General features: G+C 32.3%; 1 protein-coding gene across 2 annotated transcripts in view; it reads left to right on the top strand.

Annotated features, from left to right (window-relative positions):
• The window catches only part of LOC137614694 (carbonic anhydrase-related protein 10-like), a 780810-nt gene that overhangs the window by 441786 nt on the left and 316524 nt on the right, over positions 1-22500 (top strand). The gene's annotated exons all lie outside the window — the stretch shown is intronic.

Below are 22500 nucleotides of genomic sequence, written 5' to 3'. Positions count from 1 at the left end.
AACGAGTTGAAATTGTAAAAGATTTTGAAAGTGCTTAGACACTATGAAAATGTTTCATGTCAAGAAGGTAAATAGGGGGCACAGGAAACTATTGTAGGTATGATTGATGGAAAATATAAGATGCTGTATTATGTGAACATTTTAGAGTGCATATAATGGCCAATGATAGGATGACTGAAAATGTGATTCTTGGGGGCAAGATATATCCCAGACAATTGTAAAAATGGAGGATTGGCTTGAGAAGCCAAAATTGGAAAATTTAAAGGGATTGTTGAATGAACTGTCCTTTTGGAATGAAAGTGACGGTGCTTGATATGAATTATATAATAAAAGTAAAATCTTTGAGATGAAATTCTGACATGCATGGAAAGGGTTAAAGGTTGATTAGAATGTTTTGAGATGGTTCGATCATGTGAAAATAGGGAACAATTTTGATGTGATGGAAGGAAAGTGTCAAACTTAGAAACTGTAGGAACCGAGAGATCGTTAAAATCAATTGGGACATGACAGATTAACTTTTGTGAAGTATTTGGAATGGCTAAAGTATATATATATATATATATATATATATATATATATATATATATATATATATATATATATATATATATATATATATATATATACTGATACTTCATCCTTTGTTCAGTAGTTAAATACGTATTTGGCATTGGCTATTCTCTTGTTTGTTCTGTGTAGCCATTAATTTTGTCCTGTTTGAGTGAATCACACGTTGATAAGAAAAGCTGCCTGAAACAATTTAATGTTACTACGTGACCGCCTGTTAGGAAAATGAATTGAGCTAACTTTTTTCCTTTCCAAAACTATCCACATATAGAATTTAGGGAGAAAACCCCAAGGCCGGCCCTAGACGTAACTGTTTATCTGAACGATATAAATGATCAGATAAAAATCGTTGCAAGCCATCTAACGTCGCTGCCCCTTCACCATACACCATTCCGATATATCGTTACAATTTGCATCGGTTCCACAGTTTCCATAATGTCATCCGGAGAGGAGGATTCTCTGGCTCTAGCAGGTTTAGCTGTGGCATTATGTGTAAAAAGGGCAAAAAGTGCTTCTGGATCTAAGCGAGGTCGCAAGTGGAGTAGAGAATCGCTATTGGAAAGAAAAATTTGTACTCATACAAACTTGTTGGCGGAGTTGAGAGTGGTGCCTAAGGATTGGGAAAATTATTTAAGGATAAACGAGGAAACGTACTTGAACCTTTTATCATTAATAACACCTTTTATAGGGAAAGAAGACACAGTCATGAGATGTGCAATAACGCCTCATGACAGACTGACAATCGTTAGATCGTTCGGATAAAAAGTATGAATGATTAAACTGTTCATGCCGCTCGATCAGTTCATCTGAAACGATCAAAATCTGCGCAAATTTCCCCCTACACGTCAGTTTTATCGTAACGATTTATCTGATCAGTTATATCGTTCAGATAAACAGTTACGTGTAGGGCCGGCATTAGTCTTTGTTGTATTGATCGTGTATGAAGGGTGACATTGAGTAGTGAGGAATGATCAAGAAAATGGGAAAAGACGAATTCTTTGATTTAAAACTGATTAAAGTCAAGAACACGAATTATTTTTTTTATTGTTATTGTAAGATTTTTTTCTTTTGCGTAAGTATTTCGCTTCATCATAAGTAAAAATCCTAGTATATGGAGGTTCGATTAGCAGTTTCATGGGTTTTCAACGTTTTGCACAATGGTAGTTCATCAGTATAAACCCCAGCGTGTATCCATCTATTTGTTTATTTTATATCATGTTTATCTATCATAAATTCTAGAACAAGAAAATAACAAGCAGCATATAGTTATTCATGATTTATAACTATGATGCAGTAGGATGGCCAGAGCACCGGCCACAGTTGAAATACTACCGCTAGAGTTATTGGGTCCTTTGACTGGCCAGACAGTACTACATTGGATCCATCTCCCTGGCTAAGATTTATTTTCCATTTGCCTACACATACACCAGATAGACTGGCCTATTCTTTACATACTCTCATCTGTTCTCGTAAACCTGACATCACTGAAATTACTAAACAATTTTTCGTTCAAGGGGTTAACTACTGCAATGTAATTATTCTTAGCTATGGTAAGCAGCTCTTCTAGGAGAAGATAACTCCAAAATCAAACCATTGTTGTCTACTCTTGGGTAGTGCCATTGCCTCTTTACTAGGGTTAGAATTCTCTTGCTTGAGGTTACTCTTGGGCACAGTATTATATCTTATTTCTCTTCTCCTTTTTTTGAAGTTTTTATAGTTTATACATAAACGATTTATTTTAATGTTGTTACTGTTCCTAAAATATTTTATTTTAATTGCTAATTACTTCTATTGTAGTTTATTTCCTTATTTCCTTTCCTCACAGTGCTATTTTCCTGTTTTTCCAAATAGGGTTGTAGCTTAGCAAGTAGTAGTAATAATAATGGCATTAACATTGGTACAAGAAGTTTCATGAGAATTTTTTTGATAAAGAAAAAACCACAGCAAGTACAAGTAGATAAATGACTAAGCAAATAACATACTGGCCTAAATTAATAAACTCCGAAATCGAATGGTTTCAAGTTGAGATCAAGACATTAAATAAAGCAACAGAAAAACTTCGAAAAAGAAAACATTGAAATTGACTAATGTTTGCGATACTTGCATTGCATTGAAAACGTATTTTCTCCTTGTTCTTTTCATCTGGCGTCACAACGACTATGTTGAAGACGGAAGTGTATAACCCCGGACAAAGCACGGTTTGTAAACCGATTTGACCAGTTTAGAACTGTAAATTAGTTTCAGAAAGGCAACTATTAGTGCCATATCTTTAAACTCTTAAGAATATACTGTTTAAGCCTCGTTTCAAGTCTATAAAATCAAAATAGGTTTGTCGCCTATATATTCTTTTCCCTCATAGGATTTGTAGAAGAGTAAATGAGATCTTTTGAAACTTGTATATAATTCTTCATCACTTGCGTGTTATTTAAAGACCTGTTGAATATGATGAGCAGAATAGAGGCTATGATTGACCCAGGTAGCAACAACAACATAGTAGCCTTGTGAAACAACGGAGGTTATTGGAAAGATTGAAGAGTTAATGGTATTAAATTCCTGCCCAGATTGTGTAAGGTATCTCTGGAGAAGGTGATGCTTCCAAAGGAATCCTATTAGGGAATGGTTGAGAAATGACTAAAGGAATCATAAGGACATAGTGTTAACATTCACACTTGAGATAAGAAAGGGACTGATAAATGTAGACTTAGAAAAAGAAGAGTGAGTAGATCAAATGATTTTTCTTATTGAACAGTTGTATCTTAATGTTGATAACAAAACGATAAAACTTTATGTGAATTGTTAGTATTTGAACAAAAACTGTTTTACTTCATAAAGCACAATGATTATGCCCTTTTTACTGGTCAAACACCTATCCATTAAAAAGCAAAAACTATTGTTTAAAAAATGTGTTCGAGATTTTAATTAGTTTTGATAATAATTATGTTGGTGGGAAGAGGAAAGAGAGATTTGTTTGTTAAGTAGGCGTCAATACATCGTTATTCACTTACAGAGAGAGAAAGATACCTTAATGTGTATCAATATAAATATCAGAATGTTATAAAGATGAATAATACCGGCCAAGTATCTGTGTTTATATGTAGTGCACAAGGATATAACAGGCAAATAAAGTCCCCTCTTTAGTTTTGCAATTGCTGAAAGCACCATCGATGTCCAATGGAAGGAAATATTTATTACCGAATTTCCCCGCACTTCATTCTGAATGGTAGAAATGAATTGGTAATATTGCAGCCAATCAGCAATTAAAAAAATATAAGAAGAAATTCTTTCACTCATAATTATTACACTTCATTTGTGCTGCGTCTGGGTTTTCCCTGCGATTCCATGTGTTTTCTTGGTGATGAAGCTTAATGACATTACTATAAAGTTCGAGCGGTGAGGGAGAAAACGTCCAATCTCTGGTAGTGTATATTCATGGCAGCTGTTCATCAATTTATGGACCTCGTCTTCTATTAAGATTTTTTTTTCCTTTTTCGACCTCTGTTCATTCCACTTGAATAATCAGTCTCTCACTTTGGAAGAGGGTTTTTCTTTTCGTTCTTTTTTCTTCCTTATATCTTTAAACATGTTAAAATATCCATGTATTTGAAAATATACCCGAACATGCAAATATATTTTTGATGTCTGGTTATAGAAACTTTACTGATGTATAAATCTCATTGATTTTAGTTTATTCTCAGGATAAAGGGAATGGGATGGCATTAGATTAACTGCGGTGTGATATTCGAAAGTATAATGATTTCAGGTGTAAAATTAATAACAGCCTATCATAACATGTACACAAGCATTTTTATATATAAAAGTGTGTGTGTGTATATATATATATATATATATATATATATATATATATATATATATATATATATATATATATATATATATATATATATATTTGCGTGTGAATGTGTGATTGCGTGTTTTAAAGAAGCATAAGCATTGGAGGGAAAGTTTTTGGTAGGCAAAATGATATTATGAAAAGTAAAATGCCACTTTCTCTAAAAACAAAAGTATTTAATGAGATGGTCCTATCAGTATTAACTTATGTACAGAAACTTGGAGCCTTAGAACTTAGCTAGTTACAACTGAAAGAGCTATTGAAAGAATAATGATTGGAATAATGCTAGAGACAGAAAAAGAGCAACATGGATACGAGAGCAAACTAAAGTAGATTATATTCCAACATGTAAGAAAATGAAATGGACCTGGGCAATACATATGATACATATAGTGAGAAGGACAGATATCGATGGACAATAAGAGTAGCAAAAGGGGTTCATAGAGATTGCAACTATTAAGCATGAGAAGTAAGAGAAGACGATAGATTGACGAACTATGGAAATTTGCTGGAATAGACTGGCATAGCAAGACCATAAACACGCAAGTGGAAGGACACCTCTGAAGCCTTTGCAGGAGACTAGTTACGGTTGATGATTTTATATATATATATATATATATATATATATATATATATATATATGTGTGTGTGTGTGTGTGTGTGTGTGTGTGTGTGTATGTATGTATGTACGTATGTATGTATTACACATTCTTACAGTAAAGATTTACCCATCAGCAGAATTCTCTCTTGTGTCTTTGTCTCATTTTAATGATTTGATACACAAGTCAACGCATAGAAATCTTGGGAGTCCAGTAAGATTTTGTCGGCAATTCATTACGTATTTTTTCAATTAGTTTACTTTTCTAGATAGGGACCTTTATGAATTTTAGTGTTGTTGACTTTAAAAAAGTTTTTATATTTGGTAAAATAAATTTACAATGCTTGAAATTCTAGGCTTGATGGTGAAAATTATGCTCTGCATATTTTCTTTGATTAGTATTGATTTTTTTTTTTCAATCTCTTCTTTCACGAATATCAAGAAAAAGGAAAAAAAAATACCAGTTATAAATTAAAAGGTAATTTTTACTTTCCAGTTGTTGAGTTGTTAACACTTTTTTATGTTGTTTTTAGAAAATATATTTTGTTTGCCTTTTCATGAATATAAAGTTAGATTCTTCGGAAGTTTAGGCAATGGAATTTGGGCACGTCATTCATTGATGACTTCCGAATGCGACAATTGGGCGCGTAGTCTGTACTCATGGAATATGTAGCGGCTCTCGGAGAAAAATCTGTGATATCTGTCATCATTAGGTCCTGAATAAAGCATTCCTTCCTTTTCGCATACTCGTTTGCAACGCGGATTGGTTGGTGTGTTGATAGGGGGTCGATTCCATTGTCATGTGTCTGTTTGTACGTTTTTATTCTATTTTCACTAAGGAGGTATCGGCTTTTCCGCAAGGATTTTTATTTGTATGGAAATATAACTGCTTGAAGTAAACTATTAGTTGCAACTAACTTACGCTAAGATTCCAGAATGAAAATCGTATACCTTCATCTAGCTATCATATAGTTTTGTTTTTTGAATGGTGCGAGAAGTCAGGTAAAAGACAAGGTACATGTGCAAGAGTTTAGGATTAATAAAGGGTTATAAATGGAGTATTGGGTCGTTAGTATACTGTATGCAGGTCTTAGTTTTGATCAGTGGATTATTAAAAAAAAAAACGGGTTGAAATTGTAAAGGATTTTGAAAGTGCTTAAACACTATGGAAATGTTTGATGTTTAGAAAGTAAATAGGGTGCCACAGAAAACTATTGTTTGTATGATTGATGGAAAAATATAAGTTGCTGTATTATGTGAACATTTTAGAGTGCATATAATGGCCAATGATAGGATGACTGAAAATGTGATTCTTGGGGGCAAGATATATCCCAGACATTTGTAAAAATGGAGGATTGGCTTGAGAAGCCAAAATTGGAAAATTTAAAGGGATTGTTGAATGAACTGTCCTTTTGGAATGAAAGTGATGGTGCTTTATATGAATTATATAATAAAAGTAAAATCTTTGAGATGAAATTCTGACATGCATGGAAAGGGTTAAAGGTTGATTAGAATGTTTTGAGATGGTTTGATCATGTGATTAAAATAGGGGAAAATTTTGATGTGATGGGAGGAAAGTGGCTTAGAAACTGCAGGAACCGGGAGATCATTGAAATCAATTGGGACATGACTGATTAAATTTTGTGAAGTTTTTTGAATTGCTCAAGTTGTAATATATATATATATATATATATATATATATATATATATATATATATATATATATATATATATATATATATATATATATATATACTGGTACTTCATCCTTTGTTCAGTAGTTAAATATGTATTTGGCATTATTCTCTTGTTTGTTCTGTGAACCCAGTAATTTTGTCCTGTTTGAGTGAATCGCACGTTGATAAGAAAAGCTGCCTCAAACAATTTAATGTTACTACGTGACCGCCTGTTAGGAAAATGAATTGAGCTAACAATTTTTCCTTTCCAAAATTGTTCACATATAGAATTGAGGGAGAAAATTCTAAGTCTTTGTTGTATTGATCGTGTATGGAGGGTGACATTGAGTAGTGAGGAATGATCAAGAAAAGGGGGAAGATTACGAATTCTTTGATTTTAAACTGATTAAAGTCAAGAACACGAATTATTTTTTTTATTGTTATTGTAAGAATTTGTTCTTTTACGTAAGTATTTCGCTTCATCATAAGTAAAAATCCTAGTGTATGGAGGTTCGATTAGCAATTTCATGGGTTTTCAACGTTTTGCACAATGGTAGTCCATCAGTATAAACCCCAGCGTGTATCCATCTATTTGTTTATTTTGTATCATGTTTATCTATCATAAATTCTTGAACAAGAAAATAACAAGCAGCATATAGTTATTCATGATTTATAACTATGATGCAGTAGGATGGCCAGGGCGCTAGCCACAGTTAAGATACTACCTCTAGAGTTATTAGGTCCTTTGACTGGCCAGACAGTTCTACTTGGATCCATCTCCCTGGCTAAGGTTTATTTTCTATTTGCCTACACATACACCGAATAGTATGGCCTATTCTTCCCTACTCTCCTCTGTCCTCGTACACCTGACATCGCTGAAAGTACCAAACAATTCTTCGTTTAAGGGGTTAACTACTGCACTGTAATTATTTAGTAGCTACTTTCCTCTTGGTAAGGGTAGAAAAGATTCTTTAGCTATGGTAAACAGCTTTTCCAGAAGATAACTCCAAAATCAAACCATTGTTGTCTACTCTTGGGTAGTGCCATAGCCTCTGTACTAGGGTTAGAATTCTCTTGCTTGATGTTACACTTGGGCACAGTATTATATCTTATTTCTCTTCCTTTTTTTAAGTTTTTATAGTTTATATATAAACGATTTATTTTAATGTGGTTACTGTTCTTAAAATATTTTATTCTAATTGCTAATTACGTCTCTTATATCCATATTTCCTTTCCTCACAGTGCTACTTTCCTGTTTTCCAAATAGGGTTGTAGCTTAGCAAGTAGTAGTAATAATAATGGCATTAACATTGCTACAAGAAGTTTCATGAGAATTTTTTTAATAAAGAAAAAACCACAGTAAGTACAAGTAGATAAATGACTAAGCAAATAACATACTGGCCTAAATTAATAAACTCCGAAATCGAATGGTTTCAAGTTGAGATCAAGACATTAAATAAAGCAACAGAAAAACTTCGAAAAAGAAAACATTGAAATTGACTAATGTTTGCGATACTTGCATTGCATTGAAAACGTATTTTCTCCTTGTTCTTTTCATCTGGCGTCACAACGACTATGTTGAAGACGGAAGTGTATAACCCCGGACAAAGCACTGCAAGTCTGGAGCAAGATGAACGAGAGAACAGAACAATGAAAATCTTAAGTACATATTTGCGTATTCTGACTCCGGGAGTTTTACCCTGGTAAAAACATAACTAGGCTGAGAGAGAGAGAGAGAGAGAGAGAGAGAGAGAGAGAGAGAGAGAGAGAGAGAGAGAGAGAGAGAGAGAGAGAGAGAGCGAGCGCCGGAGGAAAATTTGCGCTCGTCATTGCTGTGGTGAGACCATAATGTCTTTGCTGTAATTTGACCTTTCTTGTAGTTAGATTTCTAAATCTTTTTTGTAACAAGTTATTTAATTTATTAAAATTGAAAATTTATAAATCTTTGAAACTTCATATATTAGAGCAAACTAAGAAGCTCAACTCTATTATTTAAAGGAAAGGTGATTATTGTTATTTTTTTTTAACTCAAACAGACCAGTAATTCTTTTTGGAAACTTGAAATATCAGTTTTATTATCACTTGAAATATGATTTCATTTTTAAAGGTATAGTGAGATCAAAATGTGAAGTATCTTTTTGGGAAAATTATTGCATTTCTTTAGAAGAGAAACTTTAATCAATACATGATTAAAAACTAAATATGATGCCTCGTGTAACATAAATGATAATGTTCAATGAAATTTAAAAGGACAAAAGGACACTATAAACGGAAAGAATGTCATTTTTAGAGATTCAGAAAGTGGCATTTTTAGGATATATTTTGGGAAACATATTTCGTAGATTATGCTTCGTTGCTGTCTCTTGTCGATTGAATTCCTGGGGTTTTTTATTTTTTATCATCACTATACCAAGACTTGGTTGTTTAAAAAGTCACCTTTGGCAATGATAAGAAAATTATATTTGTATTTATGCGACCCAATGACTTTATAATTCACACTCAGGCAAGCAACTTATGAACGTTAGGTCGAGCCATAAAGGATTGGGAGTTACCATTATTAGGATAAATTTGTGAGTGATATTGAAGTCCTCATTGCAAGAAGAAAATTCATCAATGGATTTCACCAAATTGGTTGTCTTCATTTGAGCAAGAAATTAATTTCTGTATTTCTTTTCAACCATTGCATAGACTTGATATACCTTTAGAAAATGGGGGGAAATTTTGAAGTTTCATAGGCAATTACTAATTCATCATAGTTCCAAAGTGTTTTTAAAAAATTGAATTCTGAATTCTATCTCCTGATTTATTGTTTATCTTTTTCATATAAGGCCATTTCGTACCTCAAGATAATTGCGACATTCATTACTTTTTGATTGCTTCATAGAATGTGAAATCATTATAACAATATTATAGTAATGATAAGGGTATCATCTGAAAGCCTTTGGGAGAAGAAACTCTGCTAGCCCTTCAAGTATAACTAATAAGTGCCATAAGAATGTTAAAGTATATATATATGTATATATATATATATATATATATATATATATATATATATATATATATATATATATATATATATATATATATATATATATATATATATACATACATACATACATACATACATACATACATATATATATATATATATATATATATATATATATATATATATATATATATATATATATATACGATCAGCGGATACAGAATAGAGAGATTCTTATCGGTTTATTTGATAACTTGGGACGGTGAACGGCCATATATTTCTTACGGCTCTCAGTGTTTTTTTTTTTTTTTTTTTTTTTTCATTGATCTGCCTTTGGAAAGAGAAGAATAAATATTTTTCTTAAACTTGTAGACCCGTTATTTTGAAGGTTGAATACCCTTTAGAAATTCATTAATCTTGTGCCAATGATATGAAAAATATGTCCATGAAATATTCTCTTGAATAGCATCATATTTTTCATTAATGAGAAAACCTAAGAATTCGAGTCTCGGAGAGAGTGTATTCATTTGTATGTGAGTGATGGTCTGGTGCATGAATGTTGCTGTCTCTTGAGAATAGGATCAAAGGTATTTATCAATGTTGAGAAGTAGTGCATTGAGAAAGAGAGAGAGAGAGAGAGAGAGAGAGAGAGAGAGAGAGAGAGAGAGAGAGAGAGAGAGAGAGAGAGAGAGAGAGAGAGAGAGAGAGAGTTTCCATTTGATTGTCATAGTTTCAGATGATTATGCACAGTAAATCTTATGTTTTTATTTCATATATGCAATTATTGTAAAAAGAGCACATATTTGAATTTTTCCTCTTGGGTGGCTTCTTCAGTTTATTATTATTATTATTACTATTATTATTATTATTATTATTATTATTATTATTATTAGCTAAGCTTCAGGTCTAGTTGAAAAATCAGGATGCCATATGCCATAAGGCTCCAACCGGGAAAATATCTCAACAGGGAAAGAAAATAGGGAAAAAAGATATAATAGTGTATCAGTGTACTCCTAATCAAGAGAACTCTACGCCCAAGACAGTGGAAGACCATGGTACAGAGACTATGGCGCTAACCACGACTTGAGAATATTTGTTTGATTTTGGAGTGTCGTTCTCCTACAAGAGCTGCTTACTTTAGCCGAAGAGTCTTTTCTACCCTTACCAAGAGGAAAGTAGCCACTGAACAATTACAGATCGGTAGTAACCCTTTAAGTGAAGAAGAATTTTTTGGTTATCTTCATGTTGACAGATGTATGAGGAAAGAGGAGAAAGTGTTAAGATTAGGCCAGACAATTCGGTGTATGTGTAAGAGCTGTAACTAGAGATGGCTCTAAAGTAAAACACAATCAATAAGAATTGTTATTGGACATTGCAATATTCTTTAACCCTGCTCAAGTAAGGTATCCGGATTGTCACAGGAATGTGACGTTGGTTATTTGCACTTTGCATATGTTTTGTGAGTGAACTAGTTAATATATTTATATATTTTTTAACTCTGAAAAAAGCAGTTATTCATTTTTTATTATGTTACCTTTCAAAAATACTAAGAAATACTTGAAAAATCATAGGAAAAATAATTGTTATAAATGGTTGTGTCATACTTTTAACAATACCTGCGGTTAATTTGGCTTTAGGTCCATGCAGTAGAAATATATATATATATATATATATATATATATATATATATATATATATATATATATATATACATATATATATATATATATATATATATATATATATATATATATATATATATATATTTTAAAGACCGAAAGGTGTGCATGATCTTTGGCATACAGGTGCCCTTATCTGACTAAATTAAATTTACACCCTAAAATTACATAATGCTGTAATGACAAAGACAGTAGATTCGAAAATGTAAACTGAACTTTTACAGCGCCCTTTGAATCATGATAATTTTGTATTTTCTGAGAGTTGCTGGAAGGTTGCCTATAGATGGAAACGCATTAAATTTGATAGGTAAATGCCATTATTATCCTCTTAATTTCCCTCCTTCTGGATTCCCAATGGAAGGTGTCCAGGGAAGAGGTAAAAAAGGCATAATACGATGAGGTAGTGGGTGGAATGGTTGATATCTCGGCTGGTCTGCTAGTTCTCCAAGTCTATATATTCCTCATTGTTAAAGGCCCGGTCACACCGGCCGAACGTTGCTGGAGCGTTCCTTGAACGGTAGGGAGGTGGCCCAAACCCTCGAAAATTTAATTTAACGTTTTTACGTTCGGTCTTTATTAGGCTGCTGAACGTAGCAAATCCTCCCATATTTCCTGAGTTTTCTTACACCTCTATAATGGAAGTTGCTAATTCATGCAATAAGGGTGTTGGTATACGGGAAAATAGAATTCATAAATAGAAATAGAAATAGAAATACACAATCAATTTGCTCATATAAGATTTTACTGTACTTACGAATTATATAAATAATCTTTTTATTGGTCATGTGTTTTACAGATTTGGTGGTCATGTATTTTACTGTAATCAGAATTAATGTAACTATTAAGATGATCTTGTAATTAGTAAATACTTTCTCATCCCCTCGCTCAGTGTTTCTCTCTTTGTCACTCAAACTTCATTAATGATTTTAGATTGGGTAATGTTCCAGAAAATTACATCAAGTTATTCACCCTCTCAATTAATTCACTTGGACAAAGTAAGTTGTTGCTAAGTCTAAAGATATTGTCTCTGAGTGCCATTTTGTTCGTATAAATAATGTAATGTACAATTTCTTTCTATTTTATCGATTCATTATTATTTACTATTTGCATTTGATTGATGTATTCATTATTGTTATGATTTTCACTTTGCAGGTGAGTTCGGTGTTGGTAAACTAGATATGGCCTTGTCCTTTGCGTCATAAATATTCCATATTTAGGTAAGGACGGTGTGCTAGATCTACTTCTGACCATGTGGTAATGTATTTATACAATATTATTTATTTATTTATGCAAAAACGCATTCCGCACTAGCGTTTTATGTTTGAACCCTCGAGTAAAATCCGCTCAGCATACATGAAACTTATTCTTACATGAGATCTCTGTTGTAGTTTTGTTTGACATTTTTTGGTGCATATGTAAGTTGAATGAACGTGGAAAGTATGTATTTCTTATGAAGGCAAAATGGGTAGTATAAAGGAGTTCAAAATTATTTTGATAAGAAATATAGTTTTGCATGGGGTTTATATATATATATATATATATATATATATATATATATATATATATATATATATATATATATATATATATATATATATATATATATATATATATATTGTATATTTTTTATCTGCCTGTGAGAAAGGAGGAACTGATTTGTAATTCTTCCAGGTATGTTAATATCCAAGGATTAGAGAATCAACAAGTTCTTGTAGCCAATTGGTCTAGTTTAACGGATTAGAATTAAAATGATTGTTTAAAGTTGGTGCAAATTATATGCCACATTCTTCAAAAACTCTGTTTTCCTAGTTGACTCATATCCAGTTACCAATCTTTTTAGATGCTTAGTGATTTTTTTTCATATCGTGAACAAGAATTTGACGGATCTCCTCGAAGTATTCAAGTCTTTTTACCTTGAATAAATCCTTCATCTTCCCTCAAGGTTTGGATAAGTTTCCAAATGTTCAAATGTGCTCCTCCTGCTGAACTTTTTATAGCAGAATGAAACCCCTCTGCAGCACTGTTTGTTCTGGGGAAATTTTGAAGAATACGCTCCTTAACGTTCCATACATCTAATGAGAAAATAGGTGGATCTCTCCTTCGTCTCGCACCACGCCCCCTTACGACTCCCATGTAAGTCACATCAAAGTAAGCAATTAATATGGAAGGTATTTAGTCATCCTCTATCAATTCCTCATAGGCCTCTTCAACATCTTCAGTAGGGGTAAATGCTAATGCTGAAAACCATCTTACTTTAAGACAGAATTCAGAGTGTTTGTCATATTTTCCTTTGAGACCTGGATCAACAATTTTTCTAAATACGGACTGCTCCAGATGAAACAAACATGCAACGATAGATGAATTAAGGAATGATGAATTAACTGACTTATAAATCGCAATTTCGAAATCTGCCATGAGATCAATTTGATTTACAGTACATTTGGTTGCATACTTTCCAATTGCTCGAAAACTGATTCATATGTCTGCATGGTTTTATTCGGCAGTAATGCGAAGACCCGTGGGAAACTGCTATCATTAATTTGTACATGAATGCAAAATAGTTAATACCACTGTTCTGGCACAATTTTGAATGTCCCATCACATGCCCATGACAATATGATGCTATATCTTCGAGAGCTCTTTCTGGTGCAAATATTAGAATTCTTTGATGATCCTCGATGCCTGAATCTTATATTAGAAACTGTTCGCCATTATCAAGTTTACCGTATTCGTCAGGGATTTCAAATCCATGTCTAGCCACTGGATTAGCAGGAAATCGGGAACGCTTTTGTCGGCACCTTTGAATAGTCTTTGAAAGTACTTGCACACGAGGGAGCTGAGAGCAAGTATTTTCAGTTATCTCCGTAAACTTTCTCGGTAATATGCTACGCGAACTTGCTGTTATGTTTTCAATCGCTTCTTTCTTAATTTCAACAACTGCTTTTCTAGCATTTAATGCATCTAAATTTGGGGGATGAAGGTGCTCACCAGACAAAATAAATAATATTTGGTACATTTTTTTCTGTAACCGTGTGAATGGGCACTAAACACAGCTGCCTCTTTTCACACCTCCAGTATTCTTTTACAAGGTTTGTATTAGTTGAATGAAAATCGTAGATGTGATTATTTTCAACTACTACTTTTCTTTTCTGCTTCGTTGGATGTATGAACTTGCCATTTCGGGATGGGCAGATTCAGAAACTGAAGTACTAAAGTTGCAGCACACTATATATATAGTACCATACTAAAGGGAGAGAAGGAAAAAGAGAATGTTAAGCATGACTAATGGAGTAATGAGAAAATGAGCATATTTCTTTATCATAAAAGCCAGTAAGGTATAAACTTTTAACACAGAAGTGAAGTAAACGGTAATAACAACCCCTTAAAATACTAGTTTTCTTTAAAATTTGGACCAAATGTCGTTGGACCAAAAGTCCATCGGACGAAAAGACATTGGACAAAAAGACGTGGACGAAGTGTCTTCGGACAAAAAGACCACCGACCTTCTTTATCATAACATGTTGATATACTGTATAGTGGTGATCATAATAACGAAATCCCTTTCCATATAATATCATTACATAAAGAATAGTTTATGAACGAATGACGTTGATAAAGCTTATCATTAAGTAGGGATAAGACTACTAGATTACATGTCAATACGCTTCTACTGTATAAATGTGTACCCAGGTTTGTATTTCGAGATTAACTGGAAAATATAAGTTCCTGGTAATGTTCCCGAGTAAAGAGGCCAATCAATTGCAAGCAAACAGTTTAATGAAGTCTTTGAATGTATTTCAATTTATAGTGGTTAATTAAGTTATCGCTATTATAAAGAGGACTGATTTCTGGTAGAGAACAATTAGGTATAAGTTTAAGATTATTTCGAGTAAGAAAGGGTAACCTAGGTATTTTATTATTGCCCTTGCTGGACTGTATGATTTATTTCTTATCGATAACTCGGAGATATATGGACAATTCAGCTTTCAGTTGTGTATAAATAGGTAGACAAATTTTTTTGGGTGTGTAATTAATTCATGCTATTACGTCCCAGAAAACCAATTTCAGAACATGTGTAGATAATTAACAGGTTTTTATCATTTCATTGCAGGTAGCCAAAAAAGTAAAGATATTAATATTCTCAAAGTAAATAATAATTAAATATTTTTCTGGTACGGTGTGATAAGTGATTATGGAATTTAATTACTGAGGATAGAAAATGGAAATTATAACTTTATAGGAAGGGATTTTTTTTTTCAAGTTACCCGTCGTCATAACTGCAATAATAATGGATAGGTAAGCTTGGATTTTATTGATATGTAATGCAGTTTATATTTATGTATACACATAGACACGCCCACGCACACTTATATATACAGTATATATATATATATATATATATATATATATATATATATATATATATATATATATATATATGTATACATGTGTATATATGTATATATATATATATATAAATATATATATATATATATATATATATATATATATATATATATATATATATATATATATATATATATACACACACACACACACACACACACACACACATATATATATATATATATATATATATATATATATATATATATATATATATATATATATATATATATATATATATATATTATCAGCCCCGACTAGTCTACTGCAGAAAAGAGGCCTCAGATATGCTCTTCGATTTAAGTCTGTATATGGTTTTTCTATGACTGTCTATAACCGTAAATTTTCGTAACTTCTCAGCCCATCATATCTTTGTTGCCCCTCTTCGCTTGGAATCTCTAAGGACTCTTTATTAACATATATTACCTACCATTCTCATTATGTTCTGCCCATGTTAATTTCTTTTCCTTGCATGTTGTTAGAATATCCTCCACTTTAGTTTACTCTCGTATCCAGATTACTCCTTTTTCTGTCTCCTTGTGGGGCTCCAAGTTTCTGGTGCATAAGTTAATACTGGTAGAACCATCTGATTAAATACTTTTCTTTTTAGAACAAGTGGCATTTTTCTTTTCATAAAATCGTTTGCTTTACTTATATCCCATATTCTTCCTTCTTTTAATTTCGGTCTCATGTCTTGAAGAAACACTTACTGTCTGTTCTAAATATGTATAGTCATTAAAAATCTTTAGATGTTCGTCCATAACATTTATTTCTTGTCTCTGGATTTTTATTGAGCATTATCTTAGTTTTACTGATATTCAGTTTCAGTCCTATATTCATGCTTCTATTCAAATTTTTTATCATCCTTTGCAATTCCTCCCATGATTCAGTAAACAGAACTATGTCATGGGCAAATGTTAAGTTGAGCTCTTTCTCATCAGTGTTAATTCCTACATTTCTCCTATCTAAATTCTTAAAACCTTCTAGGCACGCTATGAATAAATTAGGAGTGATGGGGTCTCCCTGTATAACTCCTTTCTCAATCGATTTTTTTTTATTTTTAGTATGATGATTGCTGTACTTCCAGTATATATATATATATATATATATATATATATATATATATATATATATATATATATATATATATATATATATATATATTTATACTACTCTGCTTGTATCCATTTCTTGGTAATCGTGTTCTTGCCTCTTGGTACAGGGAGAAGTGTCTTTATTCTTTACGATACTCTATATCGTAATTGGAAAATATACTGATGCGAATATTCTTTACCGAGTTATTGTCCAAAAATGTGCTTACACTGTCTGTGAAACACACATTAGGTAGATTTTGAAAAGGTTTTAATTGCCTCTTTTCTCTCAACATGTTTAAAGAATAGTTTCGTGTTCTTTTCAAGTTGTCGAGGCATTTTCTCAAGGAATTGTTTCTCTAACTCGATCTGTGGATAAACTTAGTATCGGCTTTTGCTATATATCATGTTTAGGTTTGTATGTCTTACAACTTCTCTGGGTTATCCTTGAATGTTCTCACAAATGAAACAATTCTTACTACTTATGCTTTTACATGTCCCTTTCTCTAGGATAGTAAATTTTATGTAAAGCCACATAGTGGGATTAAGCAAACTGAACATACCTAAAATACGCTGGATTGCTGAAAAATTATCTTGGATAAACTTAGTAGTTCTGATGAAGATATACTGGCATATAAAATGGCGCGCACACATACACGCACACAAATATATGTATACGTTAAGCTCACAGGAACATGTGATGCTCGAATACAGACAAGCCACATGGAAAACGAAAATATAGAATGAATCCTGGTTAGTATTGTCTTTTGACCTTTTCAAAGACGAAACTAGTCGGGGTTCACTCTATATTTTCATTTTCCATGTGGTTTATGTATATTGGAGATGACGAATGGAGAAATATTAATTTGAAAGCTCAAGATAAAGACGACTGGCGAGATCTAACCGATGCTCTTTATATCAATAGTCGTATATATATATATATATATATATATATATATATATATATATATATATGTATGTATATGTATATGTATGTATATATATATGTATGTATATATATATATATATATATATATATATATATATATATGTATATATATATATATATATATATATATATATATATGTGTGTGTGTGTATATATATATATATATTCTTACGAAGCTGGTCTAGTGTAGAATAAATATTTCATTCATATATTCTATTTGTGTATTTAAGAGGCATATAGCCAGCTCGTAAGGTGAGTTCCACTCTTGTAGGTTTAAGTGTTTGTATGTAAATTACATAAGACTTTTGTCATTCATTTAATCATATTTTTCATTCAAGTCAGAGTATGTAAATTTACATTTTCAAGAATTAACTTTTTATTTCATGTATTTTGTTACTAAGTCTTATGTAAGCTCTCTAAGTACGCTGTACGAACCATACGAGGTTTGAAAACGATTGCTAATGTAATTGTGTTATTTTTTCCTGAGGTATTGCGTCATATTATATTTCCACATGTTTAGAATGTTCTTGAAAACCCCAGAGTTAGTTTTATCTTTTTTTTTTTTAATGTTTCATGGGGTAGGTGGGCAGAGTTAGCTGGGAGAGGGTTGCCTTGCAAGCGAGGTTAGTTTTCCTGTTCAATAGACATAGTTGGCAACTTTGGCACCGTTAGAGCCTGTCCCCAAGCCACGAGAATAATCTATATAGAATTATCTAGAAGTCTTAAGTCAATATATTCTGTATGTGCCCCTAGGAAATCGTAAGCAGCAGAAGAGATCTAGCCTGTCCCTGTAAAAGAGCCAACATCCTTTCTCCTCAAGTGCTTCGAGTGTGTGCCCTCTCGAAATTGAATAAGTTTTTATCCAACATATTTCGTGTATAGTGTGTTCAAACATTGATAACTCCCCTGAATGATATTTCATGAGTATTAATGTAAGTACAGGCTTGATATAAATTTTTGTAACTGGCCCTTTGAGATTTAGGTTCAGACAGGGAAGTGGTTTTATTTTGCAATATGTTTTGAACTCTTGTGTGAGCTAAAACTCGTATGTGTATTAGTAACTTTTTTGTAAATTTTATTAAGAGTTTAAGCATTGGAGAGTCAAAGGCTAACTATTGTTATTAATTATCAGGATTAAGTATTTTTACCAATTAATTTCCAGTGAAACACTTGATTATATAATTTTCAGAGTATAAAATTTTCTCGATTTAGTCTAAGGTTTTTGTTCAGATTTAATATTACGAGTAATTTAATTTTGCTGATAGTTTTCAGTAGTAATTTTGTAAATTTTTATAGAATATATTTATTTTTGTAAAGAGTGTATTATTTCGGTCACCATTATTTCTTAACGTACTTGCTTGTAATCCCTGACTAAGAATCGAAGCAAGAGGTTGCTTTGAATAGTTCAAGTAATTACCAGTCTTGTTTTGAGTGTACATTAGAGACCTTTGAATATTTAGTGTTTTTATACATTGCCGTTTGGGTGTTATAAAATTTTCTCAGAGCTCTTGTATAAATTTTTTCAAGAGTAACATATTTATGTAAAATTAAACAGGTAAGTTTGAAACTCGGTAGGTTATGTAATTTACCAGCCGTAATATATAATATATTTTTGGTGCCCAGACCTATACATATATATATATATATATATATATATATATATATATATATATATATATATATATATATATATATATATATATATACATATAGAATATATAATATTAGTTAATCCTTTTATATACTTCGACAAAAAAATTATATTTTACATCTACGTCCACGACACCTCCTTAAACTACAATGCATATTTAGTTTCCAATTTAGCAATCAGATTTTTTTGTGAAGAGCGAAAATGTCGGAGACATCGAGGATTGCATCTTCTGACTTTTAAAGCAGTTTGATTATGTCGCCAAGAGCACTCTGAAGAAGAAGAAAAAAATAGCCGCCTAGCCGCCGCTAGCTAAAACTAAGTCTAACATATTCAATTTCATTGTTGTTTGCATTTTGTGGTGATTTAAATGGACAGACGAACTCAAGACTAAGAATGATATGTCAGAGGTTATAACTCTATGATTTGTTATTTGTACTAGAGAGTTGGGTGGGTTTGTGTGTTTGTTTCAGGGTTAACTTGATCATGATTCATGATTTTCATGAATACACTTCTGCTGAATTTATTATTTCCTATTTCATAAAGAATGGTCAGTAGGTTCAGGACTCATCCCCAAGACCTTCGAATACTTATTTCGATTATCGCTATATTTTAGTGCTTCAATGTTCAAGACGAAAATAAACAATATTAAGCTCGCTTACAGGAAGTTGCAGATTTGGTGATTAACGAAACATGAGAGGAAGGTGGAAAACCTCTTTTCTTTTCCATTATACGCTAACTGCTCCATCTGGTCTCTCTCTGTCTAGCTGTCCTTCTTCTACATTTTGTTGTTTAATTATCACTTTTCATTAGATAGCAAATCACGAGGAGAACTACAATTATAAAATCATGAATAGTTTCCAGAATTATGATTAGGTCATGATAATGATAATAATAATCTAATAATGACTTTACTAACAATATCCTTTATATAATTTTTTTTTTTACATTTACGTCATAAACAATTTTTCATTTGGTATTGAATGTTTTGAGGTATTGATAAACTGGTAAATACCCGAGATTTTTTACTTGAGCATATGCTAACATACTTGAAACACCCTCTCAAGATCGATAATTTAGTTTCTTACACTGTTGGCAACCTCACCATCTTTGTGAGGTAGGGATGGCGGGTATAGGGGAGCGTAAAGGTCTACCTGTTGAGTCGCAAGTAGCCATTGTCTGGCTCTTCTTGGGCCTATTCGTGAAATACCTTTAAACCTTTGAATAAAATCTTTTGTATATTTAGAATTTGAAGAATGTTGCCCTCTCTTATATTTGCAACCTCCACTGCCTTTCATTCACTTTAGGTTAGCCTTTTAAGGCAACTTTTTTCCTGTATCACTTTCATTTTTTCCGACCAACGCTCAAAAGAGCAAGCTACCTGTGCTGTGAGTCCTTGCATAGTCAATATTATTCATGTATGGACTCTGTACTGACTCTGGTTGCTGTTTTCGTTTGATCCCCCATCTAGAATGGTTTTACATGCGTCGAGTTTTCCTGGAATATTCGTTGCGTTTGACGCGTTACTGATGTCTTATGTATTTATGCTTCCAAAAAAAAGGTTGTTGTAGGCGTATGTCGCCATCATAGCCACAAGGAAGTTTTTTTTTTTTTTTTTTTACAGAGAAAAGATACATCTTATATGCATTAGGAAACTTCAGCTTAATTTTTTCTGGATTTTTTTTTTTTTTTTTTTCTTTTTTTTGATACAGAACAATTATGATAAATCGACACTTGCAGTTGATACTTCTGTTTAGTGAATTTTTATGAAACTTGAGTTTATTATCATCTAGTCTCTCATTAGTATATTTAAATAGGAATCATAGCACCAACTAAACAAAATCAATAGTCACGGATAATTGGCTTTTATTTAGTATTTAACTAACATTATTGTAAGAAAAGGTAAATATTGGCAGGGATATTATTAAATTTCTTTATGTATATGTATGTGGTTAATCAGATACATATTTTATACCATACAGTTCACCGATGAGCGAGTGTTATGAATGAATAAATCTTTCTTTAGAGTCAAAATTGGTGGTTATGACTAAACCTTTGTCAAAAGAGATTATGAAATAAAACTGCAGCAAGATATCAGTTCTTTTAAAGTTCTTGATGTATACGTATGTATGCATGCCCATTCAAATGGATACAAAATACTGGAAACTTCACCTTGTTCGCAAACTGCAGTAAATCAAAGCTCGCTTACGGGACTGAGGTATTCAAGTTCCCCCTTCTCTCTCTCTCTCTCTCTCTCTCTCTCTCTCTCTCTCTCTCTCTCTCTCTCTCTCTCTCTCTCTCTCTCTCATATCAAAGCTCGTTCACGGTCTTGAAGCATTCAAGTTTTCTGCATCTCTCTCTCTCTCTCTCTCTCTCTCTCTCTCTCTCTCTCAAATCAAAGCTCGCTCACGGTTTTGAAGTATTCAAGTTCTATGCATCTCTCTCTCTCTCTCTCTCTCTCTCTCTCTCTCTCTCTCTCTCTCTCTCTCTCTCTCTCTCTCTCTCTCTCTCGCGAACTTTTTTGTAAACCGATTTGACCAGCTTAGAACTATAGATTAGTTTCAGAAAGACAAGTATTAATGCGATATCTTTAAACTCTAAAGAATAAAGTACTGTTTAAGCCTCGTTTCAAATCTATGAAATCAAAATAGGTTTGTTGCCTATATATTCTTTTTCCTCATAGGATTTGTAGCAGAGTAAATGAGGTCTTCTGAAACTTGTAATTCATTGGATTTCTTACGGACATTATGATGTCAGTACCAGAGTAAAAAAATTCCATTAAAATGTTTATTTTCTTGTATTGATGCTGGCCTTAATAATTCATCATCACTTGCGTGTTATTTAAAGACCTGTTGAATATGATTAGCAGAATAGAGGCTATGATTGACCCTAGTAGCAACAACAACTTAGTAGCCTGGTAAAACAACGGTGAAATCAAACTTGATTGGCTTTTGTGCGGAGGTTATTGGAAAGATTGAAGAGTCAATGGGATTAAATTCCTGACCAGAGTGTGTAAGGTATCTCCGGAGAAGGTGATACTTCCAAA

Source organism: Palaemon carinicauda, chromosome 21 (assembly GCF_036898095.1).
Source record: "Palaemon carinicauda isolate YSFRI2023 chromosome 21, ASM3689809v2, whole genome shotgun sequence".
Lineage (NCBI taxonomy): Eukaryota > Metazoa > Arthropoda > Malacostraca > Decapoda > Palaemonidae > Palaemon > Palaemon carinicauda.
Note: the sequence above shows the minus strand (reverse complement) of the source record. Positions and strands in the feature narration are given on the sequence as shown.